The sequence below is a fragment of the Borostomias antarcticus genome, assembly GCF_949987555.1.
Source record: "Borostomias antarcticus genome assembly, chromosome: 4".
NCBI classification, from domain to species: domain Eukaryota; kingdom Metazoa; phylum Chordata; class Actinopteri; order Stomiiformes; family Stomiidae; genus Borostomias; species Borostomias antarcticus.
Genome location: NC_140237.1, coordinates 93,004 through 108,422, shown reverse-complemented (window position 1 = coordinate 108,422; position 15,419 = coordinate 93,004).

Genomic DNA, 15,419 nt, shown 5'->3' with positions numbered 1-15,419 from the left:
CCTGTATTTTCCACTTAAACGCTGTAAAATAAAAACGGATATTTCTACAATTATCCAGTAGAGGGAGCTCTAATGCAAGTGAACTGCAGCACTTGTGCTCCCATATCCACAGCAAAGAGTCAAGACACGACGTGCCTGCCCTGCATTACCGACAGTGCCTTCGGTAATGAATGAAGGTTTGTATTATGTGCACTAACTTACTACACAGTTTGAACATTTATGAATACTCAGCAATGAACCTGTGAAAGTTTACGACCACACTGCTTATCAATCCTCATTATCGAGCGAGCTATGTAACATTTGGTTAACTATTTGAGGTGGCTGGCAAGCTTATTATGAAGTGGCCGTGAGGCAGGAAGTTTTGCTACCGCAAGATGTTATGAGGGGAAAATGGATCTAACGTTAGCTACATTTGCAGAGGACATCGCTGTATTCTCAAATAAATAACCAGCCGAAATAAAATGGTGACTGAATGCATCACACGTTTTGTTCTTTTAATCTGAGATAATGATATTAGTTAGCTTGTAACGTAAGCGGAGGGCTACAAAACGTGTCAGTCAAGACAAACATAGCAAGCTGTGCTCAGAGGCTCGCGTCTAACTTAAGTCTGGACGAATTGAGCTCGATATGAGCAGAGTAGGAATGATGCCTGAAAGGGCTTAAGTACATCCACCAGTTTGAATTGTTCGCCTACCGCCCCCCAGACCACGAGTTATGGGTATTGATTTAACCGGCCACGATAGAGATGAATGTGTCCCAATGGGGCTTGTTCTCAGTTATACTCCTCATGGGTTAAAGCGGGGGGAAATCCTGCGACGGAAAGACTGCCCGCGCGAGTGACACCTCCTGCCCTGACAGGAGGTTTCTAGGTGCCAAAAGGGCTCTTGACATTTGATGTAATAAAACATACAAGAAAACTACAGTGGCCTAAATGAGGGCCACAAGAAGATGCACAAGAAGATGCACTTATGAGTTCTGGCAAGTAGTAGTACATTAGCTTTTCCTACGTTAAATGCAACTTAACGCTTAAATGCCACTTGACTTTGGTGACACAATATACAGGTCTGCATGTAAGGGCACACTCTCCAAACTCGACACTCTTTACTACTCTGCTATCCGCTTTTCCACAAACGCCCCCTTCAACATGCACCACTGCACTCTTTACTCCCTGTTAAACTGGCCCTCACTACACACCCAACGCAACATTCACTGGCTCACCCTCATCTATAAGACCCTTCTTCACCGGTCAACACCCTACATGTCTCGCCTGCTGCATTCTCTCCCTGTCACATACAACACCCGGTCCTCTCTCTACATCCAACTGAAAATACCCAACCCCAAAACCTCTCTGGGACTTGCATCATTCCAGACTGCTGCTGCCTCTGACTGGAATGCTCTGCAAAACTGGACAAATTCATCTCTATTCCCACCTTCAAAAATGCCATCTCACTCACTCTCGCCGATTCGTGTAAATGCTTTTCCACCAGTGGAGGCTCGTCCATTGAGGCAGGGGAGGACAGTCCTCCTCAGTTTTTGGAAGAAGAGAGGGATTAAAATATAAACATATGAATTTATTTATTCATAATTAATATTATCTCAGTTTAGTTCATAAAGCAGGTTTTCCCTATGGATAAAAACCCCTTATTGTAATTCTAAAGCTCCAACAGTGACATCTATAACATGCAGCTGGAGGACCCATAGATATCTATGGAAGGGAGGCTAGCCTCCCTTAGGGCGGGTTCTTTTCTCTTAAATAAATGTAATGCCTTTTTTTCTTGCTAATTTGTGATTGGCCAAAACGAAAAATTACCGCAAGGAAGGACAGTACTCCGGCCCTATACAATACAATAGCTGTACCATTGCTAGCTAGCCATGAGCGAACTGTTGGATACTGCATTTGCTGTGCAACGTATTCCATTGTCCAGTTGTCAAATCTATTTGCCAACAAACTGTTTGAGAGCCAGCACACCTCAGTGTCCCCTAATCAAAAACATTTTTCATATATCACCTAACCTCTCCAGCACCTCACCAATATCAATTATTTTCTCTCTTTAGAGAAGAGTACAATCCATTACAACAACTATTGCTTACAATGTTTTATTGTTGTTTTGTAATATTTTATCATGAATATTTTATCATGAACTAGCTGCATGTAGTTAAAAAGTGTACTCCTCTTCTGTGTTATGCCTGTTTTACCATGCCTGTGTGATGCTCGGTGTAGTGTTCTGTGTAATTGTATGCTGCATGTTATGTTATATTTATGTTGTGATGCTTCAATGTATGCTGTCTTTAACTGTTTTTTGTTTTTTTAACTGTCCTGCGTGTTTGCTGAAGAGTTTGTGGTGGTGATGCTTAGTTGTATGCTGTATGTTCCATAGGTATTGTGATGCTTCCATGTATGCTGTCCTTAACTGTCTTTTAACTGTCTTGCATGTTTGCTGATAATTTGCTGCTGCTGTATGTCTGTGCTGGTGATTGCTCATTGTAGTGTTGCATGTTGTTTTATTTATGTGTTGTGATGTGTCAATGTATGCCGTTACAAAGCAAGTACAAAAATCAGGTGTAAATGAAATAGGGTGTATCCACAATGATAAATGAGGCCCCTGGGGAGGCATAGGCTATTTCATGTTCTCTTGATTCATATCCGTGATACCCTCCTTAACTTCGAGGTGGGCGGGAGCTCCAACCCGCAGACATACGTTCTTGCATTGAGCCACTTAGCTACTCGTGTTTCAACGCGTCATTGTTCCCGGCTTTCACCGATTGGCTAAGGGCTTTCAAAAGAAGTAGTCAAGTAGCCGTGACTGTTTGTAATCCGTCTCTCTCTACCTTGGGACCTTTTCCCCGTTTGTCACGCCTGTAAAGATTTGGAATAGCATATCCTTTTATCCATCTGAAGGAAACAAGAGACACGCTCTTCATTCTTTTTAGAAAACACACCTTTCCATCACAACCTCTTCACCAACCTTTCACTGTAGGCTACAACAATCTTCAATTCGGTAAGTTGTATGTTCATTTTTATATTTAAGAATAGAGCGCAACGGTTTTGGGCTTCGGTTTAGAAAGTGAATTTCTCATACATTTAGGGTTCGTTCTTTAAAATCATTAAAGGGTTTTAAGCCTGGAGCCAAGTCAACACGCTAGCTGATGAATCGTGATCTTAGGGACCGTTCTTAATTCATGGGAGGGGGTTTTAGTAGCTATGCATTGATCACACGAGCCCGTGTACTTCTGCACCCGTGCCTTTGTCTTCGCGGTTCTGTTCGTCCACATGCAACCAAGCTTTCGGGCCCCTGAAACCGTGTTCGTTTGAAACCGGAGTCCAATTCCGGTTTCAGCGGTTGCGTATGTGTTAGTGGTTGAGGTAAAATGGTAAACGTAAGAAAAATGTTGTTGCTACTTATTAGCATGCTGTCGGCAGTCTTTGGGTGTCATATCCAGCTGCTTAACCTGGTCAACGAACAGAGGCGCCCGAACGAGCAAAGATTTTTATTTTTATTGTGTTTACATTGTATTCATTGGTGACATTAAGGAGCAATTCTATCTCACTATCTGTCCAAACAAAAGATTGTGCCCTGTGAGTCGCCATTGTTGTTTGTGTTTTCGTTTTTCTCGCCCTTCCGCGCTTCTTTTCCGGTATTGACTCTGGCTTCTGATTGGTTAAAATGGCCTTTACTTTTGAAGTTATAGGCCCTTTCTGAATCCAGTCCCTCCCCACTCGCACTCAGTCACCGAGTGCACTCCGTTTTGTAGTCCCCTCACAGCTGAATGTAGTTCCCTTGATTCACTCCAGCGGAAACAGGAAACACAAACCACAACGGTTACCATGGTTTCGCGTCAACAGCACTTTGCAGTGGCAGAGGCATCGTTCGTATCTTCCTTGTTACAGCTTATGAGGGTTGCCTATATCAGATAGCTACCTAGGTCCTAAGTGGAAATATCCAAATGACAATATGGCCAAGGCATTCAATTATATTTATACATCATTTTAAGAACTCTTACCTATTCATTTCACCGTTACCCTAATTCATTATTATTATTATTAGGACTATTGTCAATAAAATAATTTTCCACTGCTGCTGCTTCAGCACGATTATTTGTAGGCTAATAGTGTATTCTTTGTTTGTATTTTTGTTTTTATTTGCATTAAAACAAAGCAGGTTTTCCCTGGTCCGGGAAGATGGTTAAAATGTTTTGGTCAGAATGAGTGCTGTGTGACTCCTCCAGTCACTCCACATCTTACCAAGTAGTAGTCCTACACATCATTTATCAAGTCCAAGTAATGGGATACAATCACACAATTAATCTTCTTTCAAAGAATCTTAAACATTAAGGTGTTTTTGGTTGTAGGCCTAATCAGTGAAATCTGCCAATGGAACAAGTGAAACTTTGCTTAATGTTTGGAAGAAGATGCATTTATCTAAAGACAAATCACTTGTCCTATATCTCACTGAAATGTTGCTTGTTGGTTGAGTGTCTACATTACGTGTAAAAATATGTGTTTTGTGGTGAGTGGCAGGCCATTCATGGACTAAACCTGTGAAAAAACTTACTCCCAAGCTTCTTTAGTGCTGTTTTGTTTTTTTGTGGACAACTTTTCATTTTCCATTCTCAGTTTGATCAGCTGGTTAGTCTGAACAACAGTCCTGGTAAATATCCACCAGCCACCACTTTACATTACAATTAATGAACATAATCTAGCGTTTTCTGAACTGGAGAACGGAATTTGATGCGAAATACAATGCAAATGTCCTATAATTTGTGAGGAACTTACATTTGTACGGCGCATTTTCCATTTCGGACAATAAAAACAGCTGCACATGTGAATCGAGCCTGCATCGGTGCAGACTCGCTACCGAGGGTGTTATAAGCCACTTCCACTCGGCGCGAATTGGTTTCAGATGGCACTTAATATGGCGCGGCCTCCGCGTGAACGCGCAAACCGAGGGGGAGTGCATAGGGCGAGGGAAGAGGAGCTGGATTCGAAAAGGGCCATATTGTCACCTACTGCTTATATTACATCACTTGGCGTCGGATGTTGCGGTTTCGCCACTCGTGGGGACGAAGCGCTGTACAAATAAAGCTTTGATTGATTGAGCAGGGAGGAGCGAGAGCGAGCCCATAGGAGGGTGGAGCCCAAGCCCCCAGGAATCTAAAGTGAAACCCTATTGAACCGCGCCATCTTGGCTAAATTTGTAGTCATTTGGCTATTTCTGGTGACTTTTGTACTTGCGCAGTTGTGCTTTTCTGTCCTACGCGCGTCCACGAACAAGTGCAATGAAATGAAAACAGGCTTGCATATTAACCTGTTTTTGTCAAATATATCCATTGGAGACATTTTTTTTTTTATCCAGGCATCTTAGTTTTAACAGGTTAATTATAGCTGAACATGTTTTGTGAATCAAATGTTAGATCATCTGGGAGAAAGTCTGTGTAATTGTGTATAAGTTGCATTACTGGAATTTGCTGGAATGCTTGTATATTTATATTGTAACAAAAAATGTTATTTTATTGCGACTTGCCACGCTATTTAGTGGCGCAGTGTAAAAAGGGGGCAGAGAAGTGTACCATACTGTTGAAAGCTCAGAGACAAACTGAGACCCACCAGGAAATACAAGTACGCCTATAGGATAGGCGGAGCATAAGTCCCCTACCTAATCTAAAATAGTGGTGATTCTCCACAGAAAAGAGCAGAGCTTTTCAAATTGGGGAGGGCTATCTGCTCACTAGGGCAGACACAGACCTGGAGCAAAACTAAACTTAAACAAAAACTCTAGTTTAAGAAGTTTGAATCAGAAATACAAAGTAGGTAAACAATGGATATACCATCACCACTGGCCATTGTGGGATGCAAACATCAAACACTATTAAAGGAAATTGAGAGAACTTCTGGAAAATGTACAAAACACACTAAAAAATTGAGCTCAGCGTGGCCTGAGGGTTGTACTTGAGATGTTGGTGTGTGTGTTGTATGGAATGCCTAATAAGAGACTACAGGCCAAGAGATACATCTGATAAAGATTACAGGCCAAGAGATGCATCTGATGAACATCAAAAGAGAATTAGGATTAAAAATCATAAACCTGTTCAAAGATGAGGGCCAACACTACAGGAAAACTGACAAAAGACCAAGAATGGATGAAAGTAAACAGCAGGAATAAAAAGAGAACTTGGGACTTCACACTCAACCAAAGCAAAAACCAATGTTTGAACACCTTAACCAAACTGTAAAAGACATTTGCAAAACCTGTAAAAAGGAAATCATTTAGCAGCTCAATTAGTCCATTAATTGCCAGTCCAAGTATGACATGGATTTAGTGAGAAAAGAGAAGAGACAGTAAAAGAGAAAGTAGCAGAGGGACAAAACAACCCCAGAGAGGGACGCACAAGCAGACAGAACTAAACATGCTGCAGAGCAGCCAGCCAGCAGAGCTACACAGATAGATACAGACGCACAAGCAACCAGAGATAAAGAAGCTCTTAGAAAGCATACGTCTAGGCAGAGACAGATGGAGAGAGATGCACACGCAACCAGAGATGAGCATAATGCTGAACAGCATGCCACTAGAGAGACAGAAACAGCAGGATCCAGACATGATAAGGGACTGTGTGATAGAACTAATAGAAGGAAGTTCATAGAGAAGCAACTCTCAATGAATCCAGAGGCCTATATACAATCAGATGCAAATAAAAAGGCTACGTGAAGGCTAAGCCTAGTGCTTTAAGCCACTATGGCGCTGCTGCTCCGGATTGGTCTAATTGACACATTTTACGTTACCGTGTTTGTTGATAAAGTAGTCGGACAATAAACTGCTGTGCGAACACTTGGTCCATTTATTGTCCTTCCATAGTCAATAATCCAGCAAACAACCCGGTACGCATGTTTGTGAGTGCATGTGTGGTCAAAAACTGTTTGCCCTCCGTGCAGCAACACCTAGCCAACAACAGGTGAGTTCCTACCTAAATATCATAAGTTCCTATTAACATGAGAGGAGCAATGCATTGACCCAATTAACCTGAATTTGGCTCTTACAGGCTATGTTAAAGGAAGGATTTCATGAACAATTAAACAGGACAAAAATAGGCAGAATAGGACTTTTTAGAGATCAGGGATAGACCCATCTTTGCATGTGTAAATTGTAGAATAATTAGGCATTACAATCGGGTGAAGAAATATGAACACATGTTCATAAATCAGATTTCCAGAATCTATTCTGCTGCTCCCACTCAAAATAAACCACCTCTCCAGTCTTGAAAGTTTCCTTCCCTCCCTCCCTCCATACAGTCAGACCCTACATCTCACCCACTTGGTTTTCTCCCTCCCTCTCTTCCTTCATCCTTCCTTCCTTCCATCTTTCCCTCCCTCACCAGCTTGTTTTTAAGAAACCATCCCCCCTTTCTCCTAGGTAAGTGAACTGTGCCTGTACTGAGGAAGAGCAGAACCTGGTAGCGTTTCAGTACCGTGGAGGGATCCTGTATCGCTGCTGTCGGCTGCTGGCTGTCGGGGAGGAGCTGCTGGTCTGGTACGGACAGGAGTACAGATACAAGAGCATCTCCTTCGACTACTTCTGGGACAAAAAGAGCACCACTAGAGGTAGCTGTCATCGACTCTCCTTCCCTCTGTCTTCTCCTCCATCTCTCTCTCATCTACTTCTTTTCCTTAAAGCTGAAACAACCAGAGGTCTGCTAGTCATAATAGTAACCGCTGTCCAAGTAGCTCTCCTCTTCCGGCCTTCCCTTTCTCCTCTGTCTTTTTCCCATGGTGCAAGAGAGCAGGCAAGACGTGAGCATACAGCGTGAAATTCAGGACACTCATGGATGCAACGATACAGGGGACAGTATGATGCACTTCAATGGCGCCTGTGCAAATTGCTGTTGTGGGGCACGCAAATTGCCGATATTAGGCAGCCACGCTATATATGAACAGAATGGAATGCTCTTAGTTGCCATGGAACATGGTAGCTTGACATAAGTTAAGGAGTGCTGGCTCGTTTATTCTAGCTATCTAAGTTAACACCGTGGGCTTCAACGTATTACATGTTTTCTCTCCTCTCTCCTATTGACATACTATTATATATACATAAAATCACCCTATACAGTAATTGAACTTGTACTAAATGTGTGATAATCATTTTAATGTTTGTGTGTCTCCCTTTCACTCTCAATCCCAGAAGTGATGCCAGACTTGCCCCAGGTGTACTCCTGGTCCGAGTGCAAATTCTCCTAAAACTCCCAGATCTCACTCCACAATCACATCAAGAGCAGCCATGACAACCTCTTCATCTCTCTGCTAAGGAACGGAGAGATCAGACCAGAGACTCTCCCATCCTGCTCCTCTTGATCACTCCCTTTCACCACCTCCAACACCCCGCTCACTGCAGCTCCTGGCCAGAGGCAGAGAGACATTGACAAGCCAAGATCGTACCACTGTGACCAGTGTGGGAAGAACTTCAGTCTAAAGGCTAATCTCAGGACGCACCAGTGTGTTCATTAAGGAGAGAAGCCATACCAATGTGACCAGTGTGGGAAGAGCTTCACTACGTCAGGAGAGTTAAAGACACACCATTGTGTATATACAGGAGAGAAGCCATGCCACTGTGACCAGTGTGGAAAGAACTTCACTATGTCAGGAAACTTAAAGACACACCAGCATGTTCATACAGGAGAGAAGCCATACCACTGTGACCAGTGTGGGAAGAACTTCACTACGTCAGCACAGTTAAAGACACACCAGCGTTTTCATACAGGTGAGAAGCCATACCACTGTGACCAGTGTGGGAAGACCTTCACTCAGTCAGGAAATTTAAAGAAACACCAGCGTGTTCATACAGGAGAGAAGCCATACCACTGTGACCAGTGTGGGAAGAAGTTCACTACGTCAGGAAACTTAAAGACACACCAGCGTGTTCATACAGGAGAGAAGCCATACCACTGTGACCAGTGTGGGAAGAACTTCACTACGTCAGCACAGTTAAAGACACACCAGCGTTTTCATACAGGTGAGAAGCCATACCACTGTGACCAGTGTGGGAAGACCTTCACTCAGTCAGGAAATTTAAAGAAACACCAGCGTGTTCATACAGGAGAGAAGCCATACCACTGTGACCAGTGTGGGAAGAAGTTCACTACGTCAGCAGATTTAAAGACACACCAGCGTGTTCATACAGGAGAGAAGCCATACCACTGTGACCAGTGTGGGAAGACCTTCACTCAATCAGGAGAGTTAAAGACACACCAGCGTGTTCATACAGGACAGAAGCCATACCACTGTGACCAGTGTGGGAAGACCTTCACTCATTCAGGAAGCTTAAAGACACACCAGCGTGTTCATACAGGAGAGAAGCCATACCACTGTGACCAGTGTGGGAAGAACTTCACTAGGTCAGGACACTTAAAGTCACACCAGCGTGTTCATACAGGAGAGAAGCCATACCACTGTGACCAGTGTGGGAAGAACTTCACTAGGTCAGGACACTTAAAGACACACCAGCGTGTTCATACAGGAGAGAAGCCATATCACTGTGACCAGTGTGGAAAGAACTTCACTACGTCAGTAGAGTTAAAGACACACCAGCGTTTTCATACAGGAGAGAAGCCATACCACTGTGACCAGTGTGGAAAGAACTTCACTACGTCAGTAGAGTTAAAGACACACCAGCGTTTTCATACAGGAGAGAAGCCATACCACTGTGACCAGTGTGGGAAGAACTTCACTATGTCAGAACACTTAAAGACACACCAGCGTTTTCATACAGGAGAGAAGCCATATCACTGTGACCAGTGTGGAAAGAACTTCACTACTTCAGGAGATTTAAAGAGACACCAGCGTGTTCATACAGGAGAGAAGCCATATCACTGTGACCAGTGTGGAAAGAACTTCACTACGTCAGGACACTTAAAGAGACACCAGCGTGTTCATACAGGAGAGAAGCCATACCACTGTGACCAGTGTGGAAAGAACTTCACTACTTCAGGAGATTTAAAGAGACACCAGTGTGTTCATACAGTAGAGAAGCCATACCACTGTGACCAGTGTGGAAAGAACTTCACTTCTTTAGGACACTTAAAGAGACACCAGCGTGTTCATACAGTTCATCCAAGAGCTGTGAGTTCACTGAAGCCTGCCTCAAAAAGGACCCCATCTTTGTAAGCAATAGTGTGCATGGGTATGTGTGTGTTTGTGTGTTTGATATCAATTTGATATCAAATTGACTTTTATGATCTGAAAATCAGTCTATATTCTGAACATCTTTATTGTTTATATTCAGAACATCTTTATTGTCCCTGGAAGGCAACTAGACATACTGTACAATGACACATACAAAACAGTACAAGAAGAGTTTCCACACAAACCCACCCCCCCCCTCCCTACTTTCTCTCTTTCTCATTCCTCCTTTCTCTCTCCTCTCAGGTTCACCACCAGCTATTGAAGAAGAGATAGATGAAGGAGAAGGGAGTTGGAGAAAGAGAAAGACCTGTCGTGGAATTTGGAATGGACCTGGTTTCTTAGGCCTTGATTACACTACTGCGTTTTCGCCTACATTTGTGCCTAGCAATGACAATACCGCAGCCGAAATGAAGCTCAAACCCAGAGGCCTCAGGATACGGCTGGGGCTACGTTTCAGCACTCAAAATCTGGAGCTGTTTTCTAGTGTAATAGGCAGATCCAGAGGCTTTTGAAAAAAATAGGAAAAAACCTACATTGTAATGCTGTGTTCACTTCACATTATAACAATCAGACAGGTGATTTACGAGTTTGAGCTATATAGCATCTTAGTGGATACGATAGTTAATCAGCCAAGCGGACTGATCTTTTTTGTTCCCGACCAAATAGTACCTTCCTCACACCAGTCTGAACTTTCAAGCAATCCTGCCCTTTTCTTTTTGAATAATATTCTCAATTCTAATCTGGCCCCCGGGTGATTACTGTTTTTTTGCTTCCCTCTGGAATATGTAGAGAATGGGTCGTATGCCCACCTCCCTTGTTCTCTGTAAAGCGCATTGTGTTGCCTCTGGGTATGAAATGCGCTATACAAATAAAGCTTTGATTGATTGATTGAATTCTCCAATATATAGTCCTTACAATCAGTTTGTTTAAGTCCTTCATCCATTCCCTCACGATATAGCTCGCATATTACGACGAGACTTGAAATGTGCATCAGACATGGAACAAACACTGGGATGGGATGGAAATGTATTTGTTGGTGACTGTTGGTTGGATGTCTGGACAGCTGCATTTTAAACTTGATCATGATGTATATTTTTTCATAAACCTTTTTTAATAAACAAACCTGAGAGAAGTACTGTAGGGAGTTCATTTGTGTGTATGGGGGTTTGTGGCTGAATTTGGCTCATTTTCTCAAAACTCATATCTCAAAAACCCTGCTGATGAATCTTGGCATCTCCTTATAATCAGAAAGATCAGACACGAAGACAAAGAACCTTCAGCTTCCAGAATCAGGTCAGGATTGAAAAAGGTCTCATCAGTCTCAGGACCACTGTGTCATCTGTTCTCCCAAGGTGTGGAGGCACCATTCATCTCTCGTGAGCCCAGGGATCTACTGGAGTGTAGTATAAAGTTATACAATACCGTCTTCATCTTCCCAACCTTGTCTCCCGGTCTGTGAGAGCCTTTGCAGCCCAAACCCAGAATACCACTAAAACAGATGACTAGCCCCACATTATTGACCAGCCTCGTGAAGTCATCTGCCATCCCCAGAGGCACTGCAGCTGAGCTTTAAAAGTACAATATTTGAGCAGATACGCCCCAGCCCAGAAAAACCTTTTGGAAAACCTTCACATTCCAAAATCTTGAATGGCTCAACTGCAACTGTTTTTGAAGAATCTCTGAAAGCCTGCGAGCTGTGTGAGGGCATTGCCAAAGACCTGGAGAAGAGATTTCACCCTGGGGCCAAGGTTCGCCCCTTCTCAAAAGTCTCTAACCAGGCTAATGGTGAGACCAGCATCCATCAGACTTCCTTGATAGTCCTTGATAGATAAACTTTGGGAATTTTGATTGACTTGGAATCTTGAAACATGACCATCCAAGTTCAGATAACGTAGTAATGCACTGCACACTAAAACATTTACATCCATATCATATTCATTCTTTATTCAAGGACTTTGTGATACAGTGCATTTTCTACCCTTCAAATAACACATGAAGATGTGATGGACTAGTGGGCCAGCCTGCATAATATCAAAGAGGCTGATAAAACGACAACTATCTACCAGCCTTACTGCTGCAATTAAATCACCACTGTTTCATTGGAAACATATTCATAGGATATTGACTAGATGGGGTGTGCTTTTATTCAGAAGACCTTCTGGTTACAATAGTTGTCCTGTCAAAATGTAAATTTTTGCTTGTTTCCTTAGAAAACCCTTTCGACTATTACTACTAGGAGCTCATACAATACTACGCCAGCTACAGTTTATCCTGGAGGCAGTCTGTCAACATTGAAGCTTCAAAAGTAGGGATGGATGAATATTGTGCTGTTTTAGTTCTTGTGCTGTTCTTTAGTAACCAGGCCAGGTCACGCCTGGCTTATGTGTGTTGGCTGGCTTGTTTCTGTGTGGGACTGGTAGGACGATAATATCTGATAAATAAAGATGGGTCTTGTCACCTGGACACATCAGTTCCAAAGCTTCCAATGCTAATCCAGCACAATGAGAGTGGGATAGCCAGTAAGCTCATGGGCTCACAACAACTAGTAGCAGCTTCCATAACATTAATGGTAGCGGTCAGTGGCTAAAGCAGTTACACTGATGATTCCTGTAATGTTAGCTATTTTGCTGCAATGGGTTCAACTTTTGTTTCTGGATAACGGTCATGACTTGCTGTTTTGCACTTCCCTTTAGGTGGTGAATAAGTAGACCCAGGACACAGTGGGTTATTTGGACATTTAGGATCTTGATATTATATTGATATGAAGATATGAAAGTAAAGTATTTGCCTTTAGAAGTAAATTTTAATTAAAATGGTTCTTAGTTAAGTAACCTAAGTGTAGGCAGACTTGAAAGGTCAATTGTTATCATATCTTCAAATTCTTATTTGAATTGTTTTTGACCCAACACGTACAATTTGAGATTGTAGTGAGGAAAATAGCTGTATTTTCAGAGAAATGTATTGGTTTAACCTGATCCTGTTAGCTGTTTCTAATTATGATGATTGACCCCTGATTTAAACTGTGTCTCCCTTCCATAGACTTATGAGATAAGGGTGACATTCCTTGGTTGGTACATTCTGTGGACTACAGCAATTGTTGTGGTTAGAGATAGAGACCAGAGCCCTGTACTACGAAACAGGATTACAAGGTTAGCGCGATAACTTCAGGTTCAAAAACACTCATTTTTTATTCAATTGTCAAGTCTTCAATGTTGATTTATTAGACTAGCCTCCCGTTCCTAGGAACAAAGAGAAGTAGGCTACATTTTAATTAAATTGTGATAGCACCAATGCCTGACAATCAGCCTACTTCTCCACCCCGAGCTTCACTTTTTCCATTTTAATAGCCTGTTTTATCTCTAGTTCCTCTTGTATAGAGACTTCACATTGTCTACTCCAACCTGAAACTATTAAAAACTATAGCCTACATTTGCTTTATTTAAGCGTCCGCTGCCAGTCTAGGGGTTGCAGCTGAAATAATAATATATATTGATATAGGCTACAATTGCTTTACATGCCATAAGAATAGGCATAGCCCAATGATCTAGCCTACTCGTGTTCATGTGGAGGATAATGCTAAAACGTAGGCAGTATTTTTCCAGCTTTCCTTCCTGCCTTTGGCAGTAGTGACTGTGTTGCGCCTATAGTTCATATTTCTATATTATTGCTCCTCTTGTGTGAAATGCGGTGGACGGAACTTGGTTATGCGTATTGTTTGCCTTGTCCATGGCCATGTCCAAATACCCATACTAAGGTATGCGATTGGTCATTTCGAGCAAATACCTCCCCTTTTACCGTGAACGCGCTCATAGCTAGATTGGACCAGCTGGGTAGACTTAAGAACTCTCCTGCGCTCTAACCCCCCCCCCCCACCCACCCACCCACCCACCCACACACACACACACACACACACACACACACACACACACACACACACACACACACACAGAGCAATGGCACGCACGGAGAGAAGGAGAGCAATAGGCCTACTGTCAGAGGCACATTGACAAAAACCTAAATTAAAATAAATAAAATTAATCTGACACAACCAATGTCAGAGCAAATGACAGGGCAGTCGACACCACTAAAGGCCACATCGCGCTTGATTGCCCCTTGGCTACATTTTGGAGTAAGCTGCATAATACACTTAACACTGCAAACAGAAAACCAGCAAAAAAGGGCTTAATACTATTGACTGATTAATCAAATGGGTTAATGAAAATGACCACAGCACAACATCCTATGCATAACAATAATGCATTTCATGTATATAGCGCTTTTCACAAACTCAATCAAAACAGTTGTGGGGTTGGTGTCGATAAAACTTGAGTGATCATTTGACAGAAATGATTTGCCTTTTCCAGAAATGGACAGAGACGTGATATTTAGTAAATAACTGGAATTAACTTTATTCACATACATGGAAATGAGTTGATGTTGCGTCGGCATAAAGATGAAATGATAAACTGTCATTCAGCAATTCCACTATAATTAGCCTACTGATGATACATCTCCGCACTGGCCTGTGAGCCCCCCGAGCTCGGCGGGTTAGCCGCGAACTTCATGCCGCAACGAGCGATCTCGTCTCTGGGTGGACAGCTGTTCAACTCGCCTGGGACCAGGTCCCCTGAAGCTATTTCGCCTGGCTGCCCATCGCGCTGTTGTGAACAGAATGAACACCACCTACTAGCAAACAAAACATGTTCAGTCACAATTATACTGTTAAAACTAAGATGGGGAGAGCCATGAACGCGCGTTCACATTTCACATCTGTGCATGGACTACAAGAACGCGTCATTGATACCTTTGACTGCGCATGTCAAAGGTACCAATGACGCGTTTTTCTCAAAGATGGCACGGTCCTATAGGGCTTCACGTTAGATTTTGAATCCTGGGGGCCTGTTCATAGCTCTCAGGGGCTGTGACAGGAAGTGATCTCTCTCAGACTGTGACACAAAGTGATCTCTCTCAGAGACTGACAGGAAGGCCCAATCCCAAACCACCCCCTACCCACTCCCACTCCACCACCGAGTGTCCCTCCAAATGAAGTGTCACTCTCAGCATGTGCTTGTTGGTGAGGTCCACGCAAGGAAAACAATCATCTTCGGAAGGTATTTGTACTAGCCTACCTTTGTCTGATTGCTCCTACAGTTTAGGGTGCCATACCATTGTTCCGACATCCTATTAGTCCGACGTCTCACTAGTCCGAAACATCCCATTGTCGGTCGGACTCTTGAGCCGTCGGAACAAT